The following is a 20369-nucleotide window of genomic DNA, read 5'->3' on the forward strand; positions in this document are numbered from 1 at the left end:
CGCCATCCTCTGCTGTAGTCAGGAAGGCACCCCAGTTACAAAGGCAGGTCAGATACAAAACTTATCTCAGATGTTTTCCTTCTCCTCAGAATCACAGTCTTGCTCTGCAGGAAAATAGTTACTTCATATATTTTTTGCCAGACTGAGAGAAAGCCTAGTACCAGTTATTCTATCAAGTATGCTTGCAGAAATCTGACATTAGATTTTAATTCTTTGTTTGCTCTGTTACTGCTGGTGTATATTTTTGCAAGTTTATTATATTTTTGTGTGTGTGTAATTTTATCAGTTTGAAAAATGGAAACTTTGTACTCTGGGTTGTCTCTGCCATCTTCCATGTGACGTTTCCAGTTTTTATTTTGATTATTTATTTTAAGGAACGGTTGACAGTATTGTATCTACAGTATTCTTTTCCATGCATTTATAGACAAAGGAATCCAATAGGTATAAAATGTGATTTCCAATTCATTTTGCTAAAAAGACTATAGATAATTTCCCTCTGTATTTTCTTTTCAAGTTTTAATTATGTATAAAAGTGTGAGAGACCTGCCTAATTTTGTTTCTTTGGGTGTAAACTGTTTTTACTACTTAGCTATTGATAGCATTCTATCTTTGCCTCTTTAAATATTTTTGTAATTATATCCGGGTTCATATTAGTTTATTGATTTTTTTTGGCAGATGATAAATCCTATCAATTTTTATACACAAATCTTTCTTTGACTTAGGTAATATTAAATCCATTAGCTCTTTGACTATTGCTTCTTCTCAAATGTTTTTTCCTTATATCTATTAAACAAATACAAAATCTTTATATTTTGGTTCTTCATGTTTTACCTTTCATAACCATCATTTCTCTACCATTGCTTTTCTGTACATTCTGATTCAATTTTTTGATGAATCAGCCTTGTTAATAACTACGTTTCATATAGATCTTTATGATAGTATTGACATTTTAATTTCCTTACAAATTTCAGCATACCTTTCCAGCTCCTTCTTTATTTCAACCTGATGACTTCTCCTGTCTATCTTTTACCTATAGCTGGCTGTGTAGTTTTTGTTTTTTTTTTTTTTAATTTTTGGCTGTGTTGGGTCTTCGTTTCTGTGCGAGGGCTTTCTCCAGTTGCGGCAAGCGGGGGCCACTCTTCATCGCGGTGCGCGGGCCTCTCACTATCGCGGCCTCTCTTGTTGTGGAGCACAGGCTCCAGATGCGCAGGCTCAGTAGTTGTGGCTCACGGGCCCAGTAGCTCCACGGCATGTGGGATCCTCCCAGACCAGGGCTCGAACCCGTGTCCCCTGCGTTGGCAGGCAGATTCTCAACCACTGCGCCACCAGGGAAGCCCTGGCTGTGTAGTTTTGAACAGAAGGGAACTTTACCATATATGAGAAAATAAAAATTATAAAGACAAGTTAGAAATTAAGAGAATTAGGGACTTCCCTGGTGGCACAATGGTTAAGAATCCGCCTGCCAATGCAGGGGACATGGGTTCCATCCCTGGTCCAGGAAGATCCCACATGCTGCGGAACAACTAAGCCCGTGTGCCACAACTACTGAGCCTGCGCTCTAGAGCCCACGAGCCACAACTACTGAAGGCCACGCGCCTAGAGCCCGTGCGCCACAAAAAGAGAAGCCACTGCAATGAGAAGCTCATGCACCGCAACGAAGAGAAGCCCCCGCTCGCCGCACCTAGAGAAAGCCCACACACAGCAACGAAGACCCAATGCAGAAAGGGGGAAAAAAAAATTAAGTGAATTAATATGAAAAGGTCAGTAAAAATGTACAGGTCTGTAAATCCTTAAAATCAATAGACACAATAAATAGAAAAACCTGAGTATGTTTGTCATTACAAAAAGTAGAGAGCTAATGTTTACCTAAATGGAAGAAAAGTTCCAACTGAGATTGTTCAAAGCATGATTCAATGTTTGTTGCCTTGACGTTTGGACTTCCTTACATTTTAAACATTGCTATAGCCAATAAATAATTATGGTCAGGCTAATAAAAAAGGAAAATATAAAGCAAACAGTTTGTGGCCAAACTGTATGTGGTCTAAAGCTCCATTGTGATTGCTTTTTTGCTATGTCCACTTGGGTAGGCTGCAGTACCCAGTTATTCAAGAAAGTGCTAACGTAGGTGTTGCTGCAGATATAATTAAAATCTCTAATCAATTGATTTTAAGTAAGTAAGATTATCCTGGATACTATGTGGGGCCTGACTCAATCAGTTAAAAGGCCTTCAAAGCAAGGCTAAAGCATTCTCAAGAAGAAGAAATTCAGCCTGTAGACAGCAGTTTCTACCCACGCCTGTGAGTTCAAACCTTCACATGCTATTCCCTTAATTCTTTCCTCATGGCCTAGCCTACAGATTTCAGATGCTCACAATTGTTGTGTAAGCAAATTTCTTGCAATGAATATTTTTGCGTCTGTCTGTCTCTCTCCCTCATAAATATGTGTGTGTATTGTATTATATGTTATGTGTGTGTGTGTGTGTGTGTGTGTGTGTGCGCTTGTGTATAGATAGATATTTAGAGATATAGATAGATAAACAGATAGACAGACGGACGGATAGATAGAAACATAGATACATAGATACATAGATATAAAGACAGACAGATCAGTCAGGGTTCAACCAGAGAGGGAGAATATATATTCAGGACTGTGACTGATTCATCCATCTTGAGGGAAGTTCTTGGGAAGAGGTGTTTTTGGTTTGGTGTTAGTTTTTAGGGAAAGTGGGCATGGTTGTCCTGCAGATAGCAGCTAAGGTTATGAAGAGAAAAATTGGGGTTAGTAATACAAGGTTTAAATTACATCTGCATTCTCTAGAGCTTCTTGGGGACTGCATGCGTTGTTTTTCTACCTGACTTTGGTGGAGTCAGTGTAAATAATATAGCAGTTGATGGATCTACACACTGATCTCAACTCTTCTGCCTGGTGCTACATGCAAAGATGCTTTATGGGAAAAGAGCTGGTGAAAATACAATACACTACTGCTTATTTTAAATGGTAACGCATCACAAAATAACTTGCATCTGACTATAGAAAAAAATTCCATTTTTGATGTAACAAACAATAAGGAAAATGACAGTCACTTGATAGATTTTCACACTGAACCATCTGTGAAACTGTTTGACCCATTGATAATAGTCTATTTAGGTTCATTAACCTAAAATTTCATTCATGAGGCATAGTGGAATAAGCTCTAAAATTGTATGTTAATTATTGAAATATGAGTTTCTATAAGCTCATTAATTTTCAAAAGTTATTTAGAAACCCTCAGGGATTCCATTAAGCCCACGCATACCATAGCCATATTCTTTGGGCAGGGAGCAGAGACAGAGAAGATCACTTCTATTTTTATAACTTGGAGGTTTGGGGTCTGCCTTGAATGTGAAGTCCAAATATGATGTTTATTTCCAGTATAAACTAGTTAGAAAAACTCTGTGCCACATTATCGTCATCTGCAAAAAGGCAGGCAATATTTCTAGATTTGAGTGCTGCATGGATTAAATGCAGTAGAGACAAAGCTTTAAAAGTTGTGAAATTTATCCCTTGTGTTATTTTATACAACTTCTGCAAGCTTTCATTTGCAAATGAAAAATCTTTCCTTTTGGTTCTAAAATTATATTCATCTATGTAGATTTTTATCATGTGGAAAATCTATCAGAGTTTTTCCTGTGTTTGTTGTTTTCTAATGATCCTCCGGTGGATGTTGGAAACACACACACATATATATATAATATATATATTTTATATATATATATAATCTCCGAAGTTATAGCAACATACCCCACTATATCTTTAGGCTTGTCCAGTCAAGCTCCTGAGATCAGATTGACAGGCTGAAAGAGAAAAACAGAGAAATTACCATAATATACCATAACCCTGATTTTTAGAAGTCTCAGGTAAATTAGTGCCATAATAACAGTAAATTGTTTCGTGGCCTCAGTAAACCAGAAAGAAACCCATTTCTCATTTGTCATCAAGGTCCTCATAAATACTTTTGGGTGATATTCTAGAAGATGAAAAAATATGCCATTCCCCCTTGAGAATGAACTTCATAGGTCGACATAGGGATTTGCTTGATCTGTATAATAGAAAATGTGCAAGCTTGCTTTCCTTTTAAAGCTATTTATTTAAGGCAGCAGATATATATCCATTGGAATAGCTAGGCATGTTTTATTAAGGAACCTTAATTAAGGAATCAAAATCTCAGTGGCTTAACACAGTGAAGGTATATTTCTTGCTCCTCCTCTACTATCTCACGCCTGGTCTCCAGGACTGAGAGCCTCCATCTGGTCTCTCTGTCATTCCTCCATATTAACACGGGCTTGTACAATCTCTGACCCAGGAGAAGAGGGAGTTGAAGAACTATTCATCAGTGCCCTCATCTCACTGTGAAAGCAAGTCACATGGCCACTGCACCTCACAGGATCAGGGAAGCACAATCTTGTGTGTCCCCAGGGAGCAAAACCAGCCAACCTGCTGAGTAGCACTGAGAACTACCATGGCAACTACTGCAGTCTAACCAGTTTTGCATCTTCAGTGTCATCACAGACCAGCAGAGTAGGCAACGTAGTATTAGAGAAACCTGTTATTTGTGTAATATTTAACACTTTATCTCTAGGTGTGATTTCAATTGAAGTGATGCTTTGTTTCATCTAGCAATGACTTCTGAACAAAATTACTACTTATCTTTTATTCTAGAGGTCTTATGAATGAAATTTTTAAATTTTATTAAGCTCAGTTGAGTGATTCTAAATATAATTCTTACCTTTTTTTTCATACTTTGAATTTTGTTCAATTCCAATTCAAATTAGCAGGTCACATTTATGTAATGGAACATAGAGAGAAAGTTCACTGGACATTTGTCTATTGATACTATTAGGACAAATTCCTATAATCTTTTTTTTTCAGTCTCCACTGACATTAAACATCAAAAATTACCAAAGCATATTCTAATTTTTGGATATTCTATTCTTTGGACAGTAACAGAAGAAAAATAAATCTCAAACTTTACAAAAATGTTGCCAAAACTTTTACGGGTCAACTCAGTTGACAGGAATCTACTTTAGATAAGTGCTTCTTATATGGAGGATACGTATTTTATTACTAAATATATTATAATCACGTAGAAAGCAGAAGAAAGTAAATCACAGGCTTATTCGTAACAGTGTATACTTTTGCAACGCTAATAAAATTATTTCCTACTGAATGTTTAACCGTGTAGTTTATACATCATAGACTTTGAAAATAAATATGAAATCTGAGGTGTACATTTGTTTATAAGAGGCATAACGTCAAACCCTCTGTAGAATGAGTGTGATCCCTCTTTCCCACAAAATCAAATGTACACGCTTTGGTTTGAGTGTCGGTATGTGTAATAAGGAATGCTTTGAGGGTAGTGAAGAATTGCATCTACCTACCTCAGGTAAGAAAATTGAAACTAAGAGATGATGCCTTGATTTACTAAGAATTCATGAGTAGGTAAGGCTAGTTGGTGTACCCTTTGGAAAACACTGACTCTGAGGATACAGTTACTAATTTCAAACTCAGGAAAGCCACTGTGTTTGATGGTTAATATTCTTTATTTTTTATCCTATGAAAGGAACCAATATTTCTAGAATGTCAGAGAGAAAACTTGAGCAACTACCTGTATTTGCCAAGTATCTTTCACTATATTAAAAATAATTATATACCAGTAGTAATGCTCTTACGTTAATTTCTTCTTTTTTTGTATTCACAACCTACATTCATTCTCCGTCATTTAAAAATGTGTTAATTTTGAAATGAAACTTTCTTACACACTCAGGGTATGTGTATAAATCAGATCAGGAATTTAACGTTTTATTTTTGAAACCAGCTGTATATTTATGCTCTGCCAGCATTAGAAGGGAATCTCTGCATAGCCTTTCAATGGTATGAAAGGAGTGGCCCTCGGATTTAAGGAGCGGTGGTAACAAGATCGATTAGAGAGACACCATTGCTTCTTTGTTCTAGATACAGTATATTTTCTGAACTCACCTCACACTGCAAAGGCATTTCTAAATCTTTGTCCACTTATTCAGAGAAGCAGCATGGCTCAGTGGTCTGAAATAACAGGCTGGAAGATCAGGGACTGTGAGTTCTGATGTTATATTTAAAAAAAAAAAAAAAGCAAAAATGTTGCTTGGTCTTTTTAGATACCTTTAAAATGTTTCTTTAATATCATGTTCCATTTATTCTTTCTTTTTTTTTTTTTTTGTTCTGTTCAGGTGGCATTTATCATATGGGTCATGGACACAAAAGTAAAAGTCAAGGCTGTCCCAGTGACTAAAAGACACCGTAGGAACAAGTAGGGATGCATCTCACAGAGACAGCGGCTTCCTTCTTGTTTGATGAACACCTGGAAGATTCCCCAAATAGTTGAAAAGTAAGTATTGGTTTAATACTTACAGAACAGAATGGGATGCAATTAAGAAAGAAATCTCAGCAAGCTGCACTTAAAGCACTGGGTTATGGCAAAATTGAATCTGTGGGAATATTTCTGTAGTACTCATTTAAAATGAGATATGAGGATATGGCCCCAACTGAGATGTCCGTTGCCTTCTCTATTTCTCTGAAACTGTCAGAATAAGTCATTCAAATATCAAGTTCCCTTTTCAGGTCATATGCAAATTTTAGTGTGTTCTGCTGAGTTATATCTGTAATCATACAACATTTTTCCTCTTTCATGCTTGATGTGGGCTTTCAACATTCTAAATCTCATAAAATTAAAAGTGAAGAAGCTATTCAATAATGGCACAAATTGAAACAGAGCCAAATAAATGCTGAGTAGAAATGAGCTTCACTGGTTTCTGACAGATCAGAATTAGATTTACCCCTCTAATATATAAGGCAAGGCCAAAGCACTCTCTCCCTCCAACAATTTCTACAGATGGTAGAAGTCACTTACAAACCTACAATGTACATCTTGCAAAGATTTTCTTTCTGTTACGTCTGAGGGCCTCCTTTATGACCCTAAAATATAACTAAACTTAATTGCAATCATGTATATTTATCTGTCCTGGGCTAATAATGAGTTTTTATTTTAAAGGATCCACAGTAAGATTTCTGGTGCAACATAAAGTGTTATACATTGTGGGGAAGAATTCCACTGTACAAAAACGATATGAATTGCCAATGAGAGCTCATTGATACTACACTATACATTTTAAAAAGTAAATATTTATAAGGCTCAGTCTATTTTTTAAATTATAAAAGAGGTCGTTTTGTAATGTCAGAAGAAGCTAATCTGAAATATTTTAGGAACTAGAAGCAATAAGAAATAGATGTGTCAGAGAAGTGTAAACATGTGATTAACATGCTGGCTTCAGGAAAGAAATGCATGGGTGTAATTAAATAATAGAAAAGTTTTATTTACTTGGTGTCCTGTCCCCCCAAAATTATATCAAATTTCTCAGCTTGTCCATTTTCTTAAATGTGTCAAATTGTTCACTGTTGCCTTATCAAATAAATGTCTTACTTGTATTAGTAATAGTTCACACACACACACAACATTAATGCAGGCTTATAAAATTTCATTCACATTTTGGCTGTAAACATCTATTGCAAAAGAGCCCATCTAACTTTTTCATGGTTGATTTCTTTCTCAGAAGTCTTAAAGCATTAAAAGTATTTTATGAACAATTTTAATACTGCAAACACTTTCATAGTTACAAAACAAGTCTCATTGCTTGGAAATGCTGAAGTCCTAGATCTTCATATTGAAAGTCATAGAAATTTTAAAAGATAGCAAAGTTTGAAATGAATTCTTGTTAATGAATTAATTTTATGTTGTTTAGGCCAACATTACTTTCATAGGATAAAAAAAAAAATCATTAATGGTAAAAAACGTTTTTAGCATAGCAAACACTCGACAAATACTAATTCTCTCCTTAGACCTGGGAGGAAACTTATTAATCATCTTCTAATCCAATAATTTGCCAAATGTAGTTGTTTCATTGCAACATCTCTGATAGCTATCTCAGAAATCAAAGGCATTCTGTTTCAATCTGCTTGTTTTAGAAATGGAAAAAACTTGTCCTATTGAAGTGATTAGATCAAGATTACATAGCAAAGAGCTGATTGAAGACAAGAATCTCGTTTTTTTTAATGCCAAATCTGCAATGTTGTTTCCAAACCAGATGAAGCTGTTTCCTTTGTCTGCTTCTTCAAAAAGCATTAAAACAACTGAACTTATCCTATTAGAGCTAATACAACCAAATAGAAACAATGATCTATGTTTCATTTTTATTATAAAATGTATTATATATACTGCTCTTTGCAGCATTTGACAAGAAATGTCTTTGTTCTGATGTGGCCTGCCATGCATGTATACATTCTCCCTCCCTCTCTCCCTCTCTCCCTCTCTCTCTCTCTCTCTCTCTCTGTCTCTCTCTCTCACACACACACACCCCTCCCACACAGACTCACATGATTTCTTTCTCAGACTGTTGCAATAGACTTCTTGTTGAAACGCTGCATTTAAACTCTTCACACCACCCTTCCTTCTCTGGCTCTCAGCTCCCTGTTAATCCTTTCCTCCACACAGCTTCTGATTTAATCTTTCTGGAGTTAAAAAACCTGACCATGTTTCTCCTCCAACCAACCTTCTTCAGGTGTCTCATACACAACATATAAAATCCTTTCTGATAAGGCCATTATCCCACTATTGAGTTAAGCTTTGTTCTGTGCTCTCCTTAATTTTTTTAGAGCCTTTTATTTTGGATTAATGTTAGATTGACATAAAAGTTGCAATGATAGTGCTGCAAGTTCTCATAGACCCCTCACCCAGTTTCCACTAAGGTAAACATCTTTCATTACCATGGTGTAGTTAAAAAAAATTAGGAAACCAGCATCGGATCAGTGTGTGATGATTGACTCAATTCCAGATTTTATTCAGATCGTACTTGCTTTTATCTACTGTCATTCTGTTGGGATTCAATCCAGGTTACTACATGACACGACATGTGTCGTCATATCTCCTTAGTCACTCTAGTCTCGAGAGAGGGCCTCCTTTGTTCCTATGGCTCCACATGGAGGAGCCCAGAGACAGAGATGAGCGTGAGCTGTAGGGGTGCTGGGACGACTACTCTGGCAAAGGTTGGGAAACCCAGCCTAGACGAGAGGTTGGGAATGTGAGCAGCTAGCAGGGCTGAAGAGAGTCTGTGCTGCTTCTCTGACAAGGAATTCCTCAGCCAGGGAGATACAGAATGAGGTGGTATAGCTTGCCCCCAAATCACTCACACACACCACCGGCCTGGACACATTTCCTGCAGCAGAGGCCATCAGCACCAGATGGAACCAGCCAGACCCCCAAAGTCAATGCCGTAAGGGGCCCTCTGCTGCCCCAGCTGTCTGGCACATACCCCGCTTTCACGCCAAGGCTCTGGGAGCACAGGCTGAGCTCAGGGAAGAGAAGAGCCGGGCTGTAAACTGATTATTGCACAGAAGTTTTTAAAAGGACAAGACTGAGTGGTGACACATCAATGAAATGATTACACATGCACATCTATTTCCTCACCTGGCTGTTCATTCCTGGGAGTTAGGAACCATATATTTTTGTTTTATACCCACAACCTCTTTTGAGAATTCTCAACTGGAAGTGGGGATAGGGGGGTGTTCTTCCTTCTCCAGAATGTTTGGAAATGAGTTGAGGATTTTGTTCTTTGTTTTTTATTTTCTTTTTTTGGGGGGAATGCTCAAGGTGTTTAGTCAGTGGGAACCATTAATTCTAAATGGTCTGCAGGATCGTGCACCATAGTGGAGATATGAGTGAAGGGACAAATGCATGAATGAACGAGTTAGTGAATGAATTTATCTATTCATTATTGATACAATAAATGCAGTTAAAACTTTTCTAGTGAGCAAAAATATGGCTCCCAAAACAAATGAAAAGGGATTTTAAAGTCTTTGAAACTCAAACATTAATATAAAAATAAAGCCTTGCTTTTTATAGGACCAAGAGTAATCTACATTCCCACCTTCTATACTCACATTTTAATGTGAATTTTATTAACATGTTTGCTAGGACACAGAGCATATTTTTATTCCCCTAAAATTACAAATTTTCTTCCTTAAGTGTATCTCCTAAGAATCTCCTCATAGTATAGCTCACCCATACACCGTCCTAAAAATAGAATTTCTGTCCAATGTGCCCCTTTCTTTCCCATCTAAGCTCTTTCTTGGTGTCACATTTTTTCTCCTTTTCAGTGCTGTCTTCAATCATCCAAAATCTATCACTACTATATGGCTGCGATTAGTAGAGTATGGATCCAAATAGAAGCACTGCTCTGGGTTTTATTTTTGTTCCCCAATGTACATTCCATCCACATGATTGCCAGAGCCTCTGAGAATGCTAATTTCTCATCCTCTTCTTCTTAGGCAAGTGTGCTAAGGATGTGGCTGCCCAGCCCCTGAAATGATGGGGAATAGAGGGAGTCAGGAAGCTGGGATGGCTGATGTTTCTTTAACAAAGTCACTACCATCTTCTGTGAAGTGTCAGTGACTTGGTGGGTTTTTGTCTGCCAAAATCATGCACGTATGTGACTCCAGCTTTCTTTACAAGGGGAGCCATGACCCCCATAGGGCCTCCATCTGTCTGCCTGGAGCAGGTGGTCTCATTGGTATGGCAGTTGCCATGGTTAAAGCTCGTTAGAAGATGTGCTGACATTGATGTCAGGTCTTCACATTCCATTATTTTCTTCAAGCATGTTTACCTTTACATTGAGAAAGTCTGTGCTATCATAAAAGAAAAAAGAAATCTCCTGTGCTTTAAGATACTCTAATACATAAATGTAAGCCACTGACCATGGGGAAATCAGGAGGTGTGATTTTGGAAGCATCACTTACATAGGAAACAAGTCCATTTGAAACATTTCTGTCATACAAAAGAGTCAACAGACCTTTTGCCTGACCAGGAGCCGCCATCTCCCACCCCAAACAAGTAGGTAAGTCTTTGGAAAACCTTTAAAGTATTTCAATGTAAAGATTTCTTTCTGTCTTCCTTTTTTTTTTTTTTTTTTGCCAAAATCTGGAAGTCCATATTCTTAGTCAAATCTGATTCAAAACAAGACTAGAAATAGCATACTGGGACATTTTCATTCCTAAAAGTTCCAGCTGGAAATTCAGCAGAAACTGTTCCCTTGGCACCTCCCAAGAAATATGACGGGTTTCAGAGCAGCAGCTGAAGTAGAAAAAAAATGAGGACCCACCATCACCAAAACAACAACAAAAACAGCTATTGAAATGATTTAGTATCTAAGGTTCAGGGGATTTTTTTGCTTTTTTTTTTTTTTTTTTTTTTTTTGGTTTGTTTTGAAGTTGCAGCAGGAGAGCTGTGTAAGTTCCTGAGACTGCGGATGGATAAACACAGATTGGAGAAAGGTGGAAATGTTCTTATTCCCTGGTTATAAAACCAGCACCAGAGGGAATATCTTACATTATCCTAAAACCTTTAATTCCCTCCCCGTGCTTCCCAGTTGCCCCTCACCAGTGACTTTGCATCGCTGTTAGGAGTACACGGTGTGTGAACAGGGCTCCCCGAACACATTGCCTCCTGCTCCACAAACATCCTGCTAGAGAAACACCGTGGTTTAGTTCACAGCTCAAGAAAGCTTTTATCTAAGCCTGCTGACCACTGGCTGTTTTCCATGCCCCTGACAAGTATATATCTGGAGTAGTCTAAGAACTCACGTTTCTAATGCTCTGTCCTCATTGTTCAAAACCACATTTGTACATAGTATACCATGAGCCCTGATTTTTTTTTATTTATTAGAATTTCATTCATAATATTTATACCCAGTTTCTTGCCTGCTTTGAATGCTTGAGACCTTTATCTATCACTTTTTTCTAGGAGTTTACCTTTGTAGTATTGTCCTTTCTGTCCTATTTTGAATTGGACTTGAGTCTGGCATCTTTGTGTGTGAGTGTCTGTTTGTGTGTCTCCGTGTCTGTGTGCCTTTGTGTGCCTGTGTGTGTCTGTGGCTCTGTGTGTCTCTGTGTCTGTGTATCTGTTTATCTGTGTGCATGTCTGTGTCTCTGTGGTCTGAGTGGGTGTGTCTGTGTGTGTGTGTGTGTTTATAGCAGGGAGTAGGGGACATTAGCCTGGGGATAAGACGTGAGAATGTAAAACACTCGGAGATGTCATGGAGGTTTTCTATATGATTATCTGGTGAACTGAAATGTCACAGAGTTCCCCAAATAGATATTCTTCTGCAGTCTAACATACAAAGAAATACTCAGCAAGGTACCATTTCCTCAGTTCCTAGAAGGGGTAACATTTCCCAGTGGGGTAAATCGTAATGGATCAGATGACAACACAGCACTGTGGTTTTCATAAGAGAAAATGCTCTGGAAAATTAACACTTTTGGACAATATAAAGACTAACACCCTCAATCCTTTGCCCTAGAAGGGCAGAGGAACTCTGTGTGTACACGGGCTGCTCTGAAACTCAAATAATGATTTCTCTGATGTGGTAATATTGTTGCTACCATGGGCTCCAAGAGAGCAGGGCTAATTGTACGGTGTCAGATGGTAGGTGTGTCAGTGGAAAAATTTTAAGAGGCACATCAGTGCGGCTTTCTAGAACATAATAGGCGCTGATTAGCCAGCCATTTGGCTGGCAGCAGTGTGCTCGCCTCTGACTGTTAGCTGTGAGCACGGAGGCCAACTTGAGCTGCAGAAAAACACAGTGGTGCCCAAGGAGAAGACGGCTGCACACCCAATATTATTCATGGGGGATTAGCTATTGCTCTGGAAAAGGATGGGGTGTGGAGCAACTGCAAAACTCCTCTGTCAGGCTTCTTAGGTGCCTAATTGTTGAATTCTGGCCAGCTCTGATTTGAACGGAGGTCCCTTTGCTATATTCACAGAGGCAGGTAATTCTACACCTGGATGGGGTCCTCTCAGACCATCCAGCTCAGCCTCCTGTTCCCAGGCAGACCGTCCATAAACCACCCAACATCTTTGACAAACGTGGAAAGCAGGGCTGTAGAGTTTGGTTGTTACTGCTTCTGTCCATTGACAACATTTCCTGACTTCCCAGTATTATAATACCTATGTCCGGCATGGAACCAGTGTGTGATAGCGGACAGGGGCTGACTTCTTTCTTCCTCGTGTCTTTTACATGATGTCACCCACTTATACCTAGTGCTTCTTCTGTAGACTTTTTGTTTTCTGATTCACTCCATGCTTTCCATTTCCAGAGTTTTGCCCCTCAGCCAGTGTCATGCCCTCATGCCAGAATTCTAGGCCCTGGAAATGAACAAAACCAGGACCTATAACTGTCAGAGCAGAGTCCCTTAAACAGCAGGGGTTGCATCTGCCTCCTGCTTTTCAGGCTGTTCATCACTTATCCATTCCCCTCCGCTTCCACTGCCTCATCTCTCCCTAAGTCCCAAAACAGAGCTTCTCATACCGATAGGCCAGGTTACTTTTCTCTCTTGTACACATGGTTTGCTTTCTTTCTATTTTGTGTCTTTGCTCTCCCTTCTCTAGTCCATACTTGGAATCCTGGATTCCGTATTTCCTTCAGTGAAGGCTACAGCATATGGTAACTACTCAAAATTTCTCTCCCTTAACATTGTCTTTCCTGACAAGTCATTTGATTGGATTACAGGCTGCATCCACTGTGGACTCCCACTGCCCCAGTGACTGAGAACAAAGGCCCTGGCCTCAGTTAAACCCAGGTTAAAACTCTGGGTCTCTTATTTAGCCTATGTCCCAGCTTGATCACACATAAATATATAGCAGACTTCACAGTGTTGTTGAGAGGATTTAATGGGATAGCTTACATAAGATGCCTGACACATGGTGGGTAATTGAGAAATGGTACTAATTACCATTATTGCTTTTAGTATTGAACTAGTCTTCTTAAACAGGTTTTAATAGCACTTCTGTACATGAGTTGTACTTTATTATTGTTCATTAATAAAATATTCACATATATTCACTTAAGCCTTAAGTAGCCCAATAACAGGATCACAAACCTTCATCCTTTGACTTGTCCCCTAATACCTGCCCCCAAATCACGTAGCATTAGACTGTGCTTGGGGTCAACCTAAATATTAGAATGAGTGTCTGTCTGATATTAAAAATTCACAAATGGAATATCATGCTCTATTTTCTTTGTTTATTTAAGAAGGAGTTTTTTTCATTCATACTATTTTTATCTTGTCTCCTTTTCCCCAGTTCCCACAAAAAATATGGGAAAGAGGTGATTTGAGTACATTTTATAAAATTCAAATGTTCAATATACAATGAGCCAGACTTCTTTTTTCCTTTAATCCTTCAACCTTTTAAATCCACATCTCTAAATTTAGGATTTTAAATTTACATAAGTAAATTTTAAAAAATTAATCCAAATCATACACTAATCCAAACCAGCCCTTGTATATTGTTTGTTGTTGCTTTTTATATTCCATATTATTTTAAGTGACAATATCATTATTCACTATGATATGAGATTATCTAACATTGTACATGTTTTTCCCTGATCTTGAATGTGTACTCTGAGTCCTCCCTACCCTTGAGGTTGCCATTTTACCATTGTGCTTATGCAGTCTCCTATGTGATGAATAAAAAGTATATGAATGATACTAGTCAATATGAATCAAGCACTTACTCTGTGCTAAGCCCTTCACATGCACTATGCTACTCTAGACCCTCCAAGATGGGATTAGACATGCAAGAGATTTATTAGAAAACAGTTGTGAAGGATAAAGGGGAGGGAGCCAAAGAAAACAGGAGGAACCTTTAGACAGCAATGCAGGAGACTGGATAGGAAGAATCTCAAACTGTAGGGCAGTTCTAGGAACGTTCCAGCCAGGATGAGGGGAACCCTTAAGCCAAAGTTGCCCATCAAAGGTGTTCCTCATCCTGCAGGCATTAGATCTGCATTAGTACCTTTGTTGAGCACAGGAGTGGATCTAGGAAATCAGCAGCTGGAACCATCACTCAGTTTTGCTCCCTGCAGAGGGATTTCTGAGCAGTGCGTATCCATCGCTGCCACGTGCAAAAATTCACTTAATCTCACAACAGATAAAAACAAGAAATGTTACACAGCTTCCCTAAGATCACAGAGCTAATGAGTGACATAGTTGGATTTTAACACAAGTAGTCTGATTTCAGAGCCTATGACAGGTAGGTATATAAGAAGGTAGGTGCATAGCTAGCTATGCTATAATATTTATGAAACAAAGTAGATGTGTAGATATGATGTAAAGTGTTAACAAATTCAACATTTGAGTGATTCTATTCCTTTTATAAATGTCATAAATCATTCTTAATCTTTCAAATTAGTCGTAGGAAGTCATGATCATTATTTAGGAGAGAACTTCACACGTTTCAATATACATAGCTTTAGACCAAATGTTGAGGTATTTGGGAAGATAATAAAACTTCAATCTCCTTTTCTTGTATTTAAAATCAGCTACTTGCCTGGATGATAAATGGTAATATTTCATTATTCAAGTTAATGGAAAACATAGGAATCTCTTGAAATGATGCTTTACTCTTTTTTTTTTTTGACATCTTTGTTGGAGTATAATTGCTTTACAATGGTGGGTTAGTTTCTGCTTTATAACAAAGGGAATCAGCTGTACATACACATACATCCCCATATCTCTACCCTCTTCCGCGTCCCTCGCACCCTCCCTATCCCATCCCTCTAGGTGGACACAAAGTACAGAGCTGATCTCCCTGTGCTATGCGGCTGCTTCCCACTAGCTATCTATTTTACATTTGGTAGTATATATAAGTCCGTGCCACTCTCTCACTTCGTCCCAGCTTACCCTTAGGCCCTCCCTGTGTCCTCAAGTCCATTCTGTATGTCTGCGTCTTTATTCCAGTCCTGCCCCTAGGTTCTTCATAACCATTTGTTTTTATTTTATTTTATTTTATTTTAGATTCCATATATATATGTTAGCATACAGTATTTGTTTTTCTCTTTCTGACTTACTTCACTCTTTATGACAGACTCTAGGTCCATCCACCTCACTACAAATAACTCAATTTCATTTCTTTTTATGGCTGAGTAATATTCCATTGTATATATGTGCCACATCTTCTTTATGCATTCATCTGGCGATGGACACTTAGGTTGCTTCCATGCCCTGGCTATTGTAAATAGAGCTGCAGTGAACATTGTGGTACATGACTCTTTTTGAATTACGTTTTTCTCAGGATATATGCCCAGTAGTGGGATTGCTGGATCATATGGTAGTTCTATTTTTAGTTTTTTAAGGAACCTCCATACTGTTCTCCATAGTGGCTGTATCAATTTACATTCCCACCAACAGTGCAAGAGGGTCCCATTTTCTCCACACCCTCTCCAGCATTTACTGTTTGTAGATTTTTTGATGATGGCCATTCTGACTGGTGTGAGGTGATACCTCATTGTAGTTTTCATTTGCAATTCTCTGATGATGAGCAATGTTGAGCATTCTTTCGTGTGTTTGTTGGCAATCTGTATATCTTCTTTGGAGAAATGTCTATATAGGTCTTCTACCCATTTTTGGATTAGGTTGTTTGTTTTTTTGATATTGAGCTGCATGAACTGCTTGTAAATTCTGGTGATTAATCCTTAGTCAATTGCTTCATTTGCAAATATTTTCTCCCATTCTGAGGGTTGTCTTTTCTTCTTGTTTATGGTTTCCTTTGCTGTGCAAAAGCTTTTAAGTTTCATTAGGTCCCATTTGTTTATTTTTGTTTTTATTTCCATTTCTCTAGGAGGTGGGTCAAAAAGGATCTTGCTGTGATTTATGTCATAGAGTGTTCTGCCTATGTTTTCTTCTAAGAGTTTGATGGTGTCTGGCCTTACATTTAGGTCTTTAATCCATTTAGAGTTTATTTTTGTGTATGGTGTTAGGGAGTGTTCTAATTTCATTCTTTTACATGTAGCTGTCCAGTTTTCCCAGCACCACTTATTGAAGAGGCTATCATTTTTCCATTGTATATTCTTACCTCCTTTATCAAAAATAAGGTGACCATATGTGTGTGGGTTTATCTCTGGGCTCTCTACCCTGTTCCATTGATCTATATTTGTGTTTTTGTGCCAGTACCATACTGTCTTGATTACTGTAGCTTTGTAGTATAGTCTGAAGCCTGGCAGCCTGATTCCTCCAGCTCCGTTTTTCTTTCTCAAGATTGCTTTGGCTATTCGGGGTCTTTTGTGTTTCCATACAAATTGTGAAATTTTTTGTTCTAGTTCTGTGAAAAATGTCATTGCTAGTTTGATAGGGATTGCATTGAACCTGTAGATTGCTTTGGGTAGTATAGTCATTTTCACAATGTTGATTCCTCTGATCCAAGGACATGGTATATCTCTCCATCTGCTTGTATCATCTTTAATTTCTTTCATCAGTGTCTTATAGTTTTCTGCATACAGGTCTTTTGTCTCCTTATGTAGGTTTATTCCTAGGCATTTTATTCTTTGTGTTGCAGTGGTAAATGGGAGTGTTTCCCTAATTTCTCTTTCAGATTTTTCATCATTAATGTATAGGAATGTAAAAGATTTCTGTGCATTAATTTTGTATCCTACTACTTTACCAAATTCATTGATTAGCTCTAGTAGTTTTCTGGTAGCGTCTGTAGGATTCTGTATGTATAGTATCATGTCATCTGCAAACAGTGACAGTTTTACTTCTTCTTTACCAATTTGGATTATTTTATTTCTTTTTCTTCTCTGATTGCTGTGGCTAAAACTTTGAAAACTATGTTGAATAATAGTGGTGAGAGTGGGCAACCTTGTCTTGTTCCTGATCTTAGTGGAAATGGTTTCAGTTTTTCACCATTGAGAACAATGTTGGCTGTGGGTTTGTCATATATGGCCTTTATTATGTTGAGATAAGTTCCCTCTGTGCCTACTTTCTTGAGGGTGTTTATCATAAATGGATATTGAATTATGTCAAAAGTTTTTCTGCATCTATTGCGATGATCATATGGTTTTAATCCTTCAGTTTGTTAATATGGTGTATCACGTTGATTGATTTGTGTATATTGAAGAATCCTTTAATTCCTGGGATAAACCCTACTTGATCATGGTGTATGAACCTTTTAATGTGCTGTTGGATTTTGTTTGCTAGTATTTTGTTGAGGACATTTGCATCTATGTTCATCAGTGATATTGGTCTCTAGTGTTCTTTTTTTGTGACATCTTTGTCTGGTTTTGGTATCAGCGTGATGGTGGCCTCATAGAATGAGTTTGGGGGTGTTCCTCCCTCTGCTATATTTTGGAAGAGTTTGAGAAGGATAAGTGTTAGCTCTTCTCTAAATGTTTGATAGAATTCGCCTGTGAAGCCATCTGGTCCTGGGCTTTTGTTTGTTGGACGATTTTAATCACAGTTTCAATTTCAGTGCTTGTGATTGGTCTGTTTATATTTTCGGTTTCTTCCTGGTTTGGTCTCAGAAGGCTGTGCTTTTCTATGAATTTGTCCATTTCTTCCAGGTTGTCCATTTTATTGGCATATAGTTGTTTCTAGTAATCTCTCATGATGCTTTGTATTTCTGCAGTGTCAGTTGTTACCTCTCCTTTTTCATTTCTAATTCTGTTGATTTGAGTCTTCTCCCTTTTTTTCATGAGGAGTCTGGCTAATGGTTTATCAATTTTGTTTATCTTCTCAAAGAACCAGCTTTTAGTGTTATTGATCTTTGCTATTGTTTCCTTCCTTTGTTTTTCACTTATTTCTGATCTGATCTTTATGATTTCCTTCCTTCTGCTAACTTTGGGGGTTTTCTTTTTTCCTTTTTTTTTTAGTTTATTCATTTATTTATTTATTTATGGCTGTGTTGGGTCTTCGTTTCTGTGTGAGGGCTTTCTCTAGTTGCGGCAAGCGGGGGCCGTTCTTCATCGCAGTGCGCGGGCCTCTCACTATCGCGGCCTCTCTTGTTGCGGAGCACAGGCTCCAGACGCGCAGGCTCAGTAGTTGTGGTTCACGGGCCTAGCCACTCTGCGGCATGTTGGATCTTCCCAGACCAGGGCTCGAACCCATGTCCCCTGCATTGGCAGGCGGATTCTCAACCACTGCGCCACCAGGGAAGCCCACTTTGGGGGGTTTTGTTTTTCTTTCTCTAATTGCTTTAGGTGTAAGGTTAGGTTTTTATTATTATTTTTTTAGGTTGTTTATTTGAGATGTTTCTTGTTTCTTGAGGTAGGATTGTATTGCTGTATACTTCCTTCTTACAGCTGCTTTGGCTGCATCCCATAGGTTTAGGGTCGTCGTGTTTTCATTGTCATTCTTTTCTAGGTATTGTTTGATTTCCTCTTTGATTTCTTCAGTGATTTCCTGGTTTTTAAGTAGTATATTGTTTAGCCTCCATGTGTTTGTGTTTTTTACAGATTTTTTCCTGTAATTGATATTTAGTCTCATAGCATTGTGGTTGGAAAAGATACTTGATACGATTTCAATTTTCTTAAATTTAAGAGGCTTGATTTGTGACCCAAGATATGATCTGTCCTGGAGAATGATGTTCCATGAGCACTTGAGAAGAAAGTGTGTTCTGTCATTTTTGGATGGAATGTCCTATAAATTTCACTTGAGTCCATGTTGTTTAATGTATCATTTAAAGCCTGTGTTTATTTATTTTGATTTTGGATGATTTGTCCATTGCTGAAAGTGAGGTGTTATAGTCCCCTACTATTTGTTACTGTTGATTTCCCCTTTTATGGCTGTTAGCATTTGCCTTATGTCCTGAGGTGCTCCTATGTTGGGTGCATAAATATTTACAATTGTTATATATTCTTCTTGGATTGATCCCTTGACCATTATGTAGTGTCCTTCTTTGTCTCTTGTAATAGTCTTTATTTTAAAGTCTATTTTGTCTGATATGAGAATTGCTATGCCAGCTTTGTTTTGCCTTCCATTTGCATGGAATATCTTTTTCCATCCCCTCACTTTCAGTCTGTATGTGACCCTAGGTCTGAAGTGGGTCTCTTGTAGACAGAATATATACGAGTCTTTTTTTTGTATCCATTGAGCCAGTCTATGTCTTTTGGTTGGAGCATTTAATCCATTTACATTTAAGGTAATTATCGATATATATGTTCCTATTACCATTTTCTTAGTTGTTTTGGGTTTGTTATTGTAGGTCTTTTCCTTCTCTTGTGTTTCCTGCCTAGAGAAGTTCCTTTAGCATTTGTTGTAGAGCTGGTTTGGTGGTGCTGAATTCTCTTAGCTTTTGCTTGTCTGTAAAGGTTTTAATTTCTCCATGGAATCTGAATGAGATCCTTGCTGGGTAGAGTCATCTTGGTTGTAGGTTTTTCCCTTTCATCACTTTAAATATGTCTTGCCACTCCCTTCTGGCTTGCAGAGTTTCTGCTGAAAGATCAGCTGTTAACATTATGGGGATTCTCTTGTAT

At 38.0% G+C, this 20369-nt stretch overlaps 1 long non-coding RNA gene across 2 annotated transcripts in view; it reads left to right on the forward strand.

Annotated features, from left to right (window-relative positions):
* Positions 1-20369, forward strand: part of LOC309655042 — a 305351-nt gene that overhangs the window by 182216 nt on the left and 102766 nt on the right. The window contains exon 3 of one of the 2 annotated variants that reach the window (XR_014260572.1): positions 6246-6403. This is a non-coding gene — a long non-coding RNA (uncharacterized lncRNA). Of the gene's footprint in view, positions 1-6245; positions 8349-20369 lie in introns of those variants that run through there. The other variant, XR_014260573.1, reaches the window with a different exon arrangement.

Source organism: Balaenoptera physalus (assembly GCF_965194825.1).
Source record: "Balaenoptera physalus genome assembly, chromosome: 2".
Lineage (NCBI taxonomy): Eukaryota > Metazoa > Chordata > Mammalia > Artiodactyla > Balaenopteridae > Balaenoptera > Balaenoptera physalus.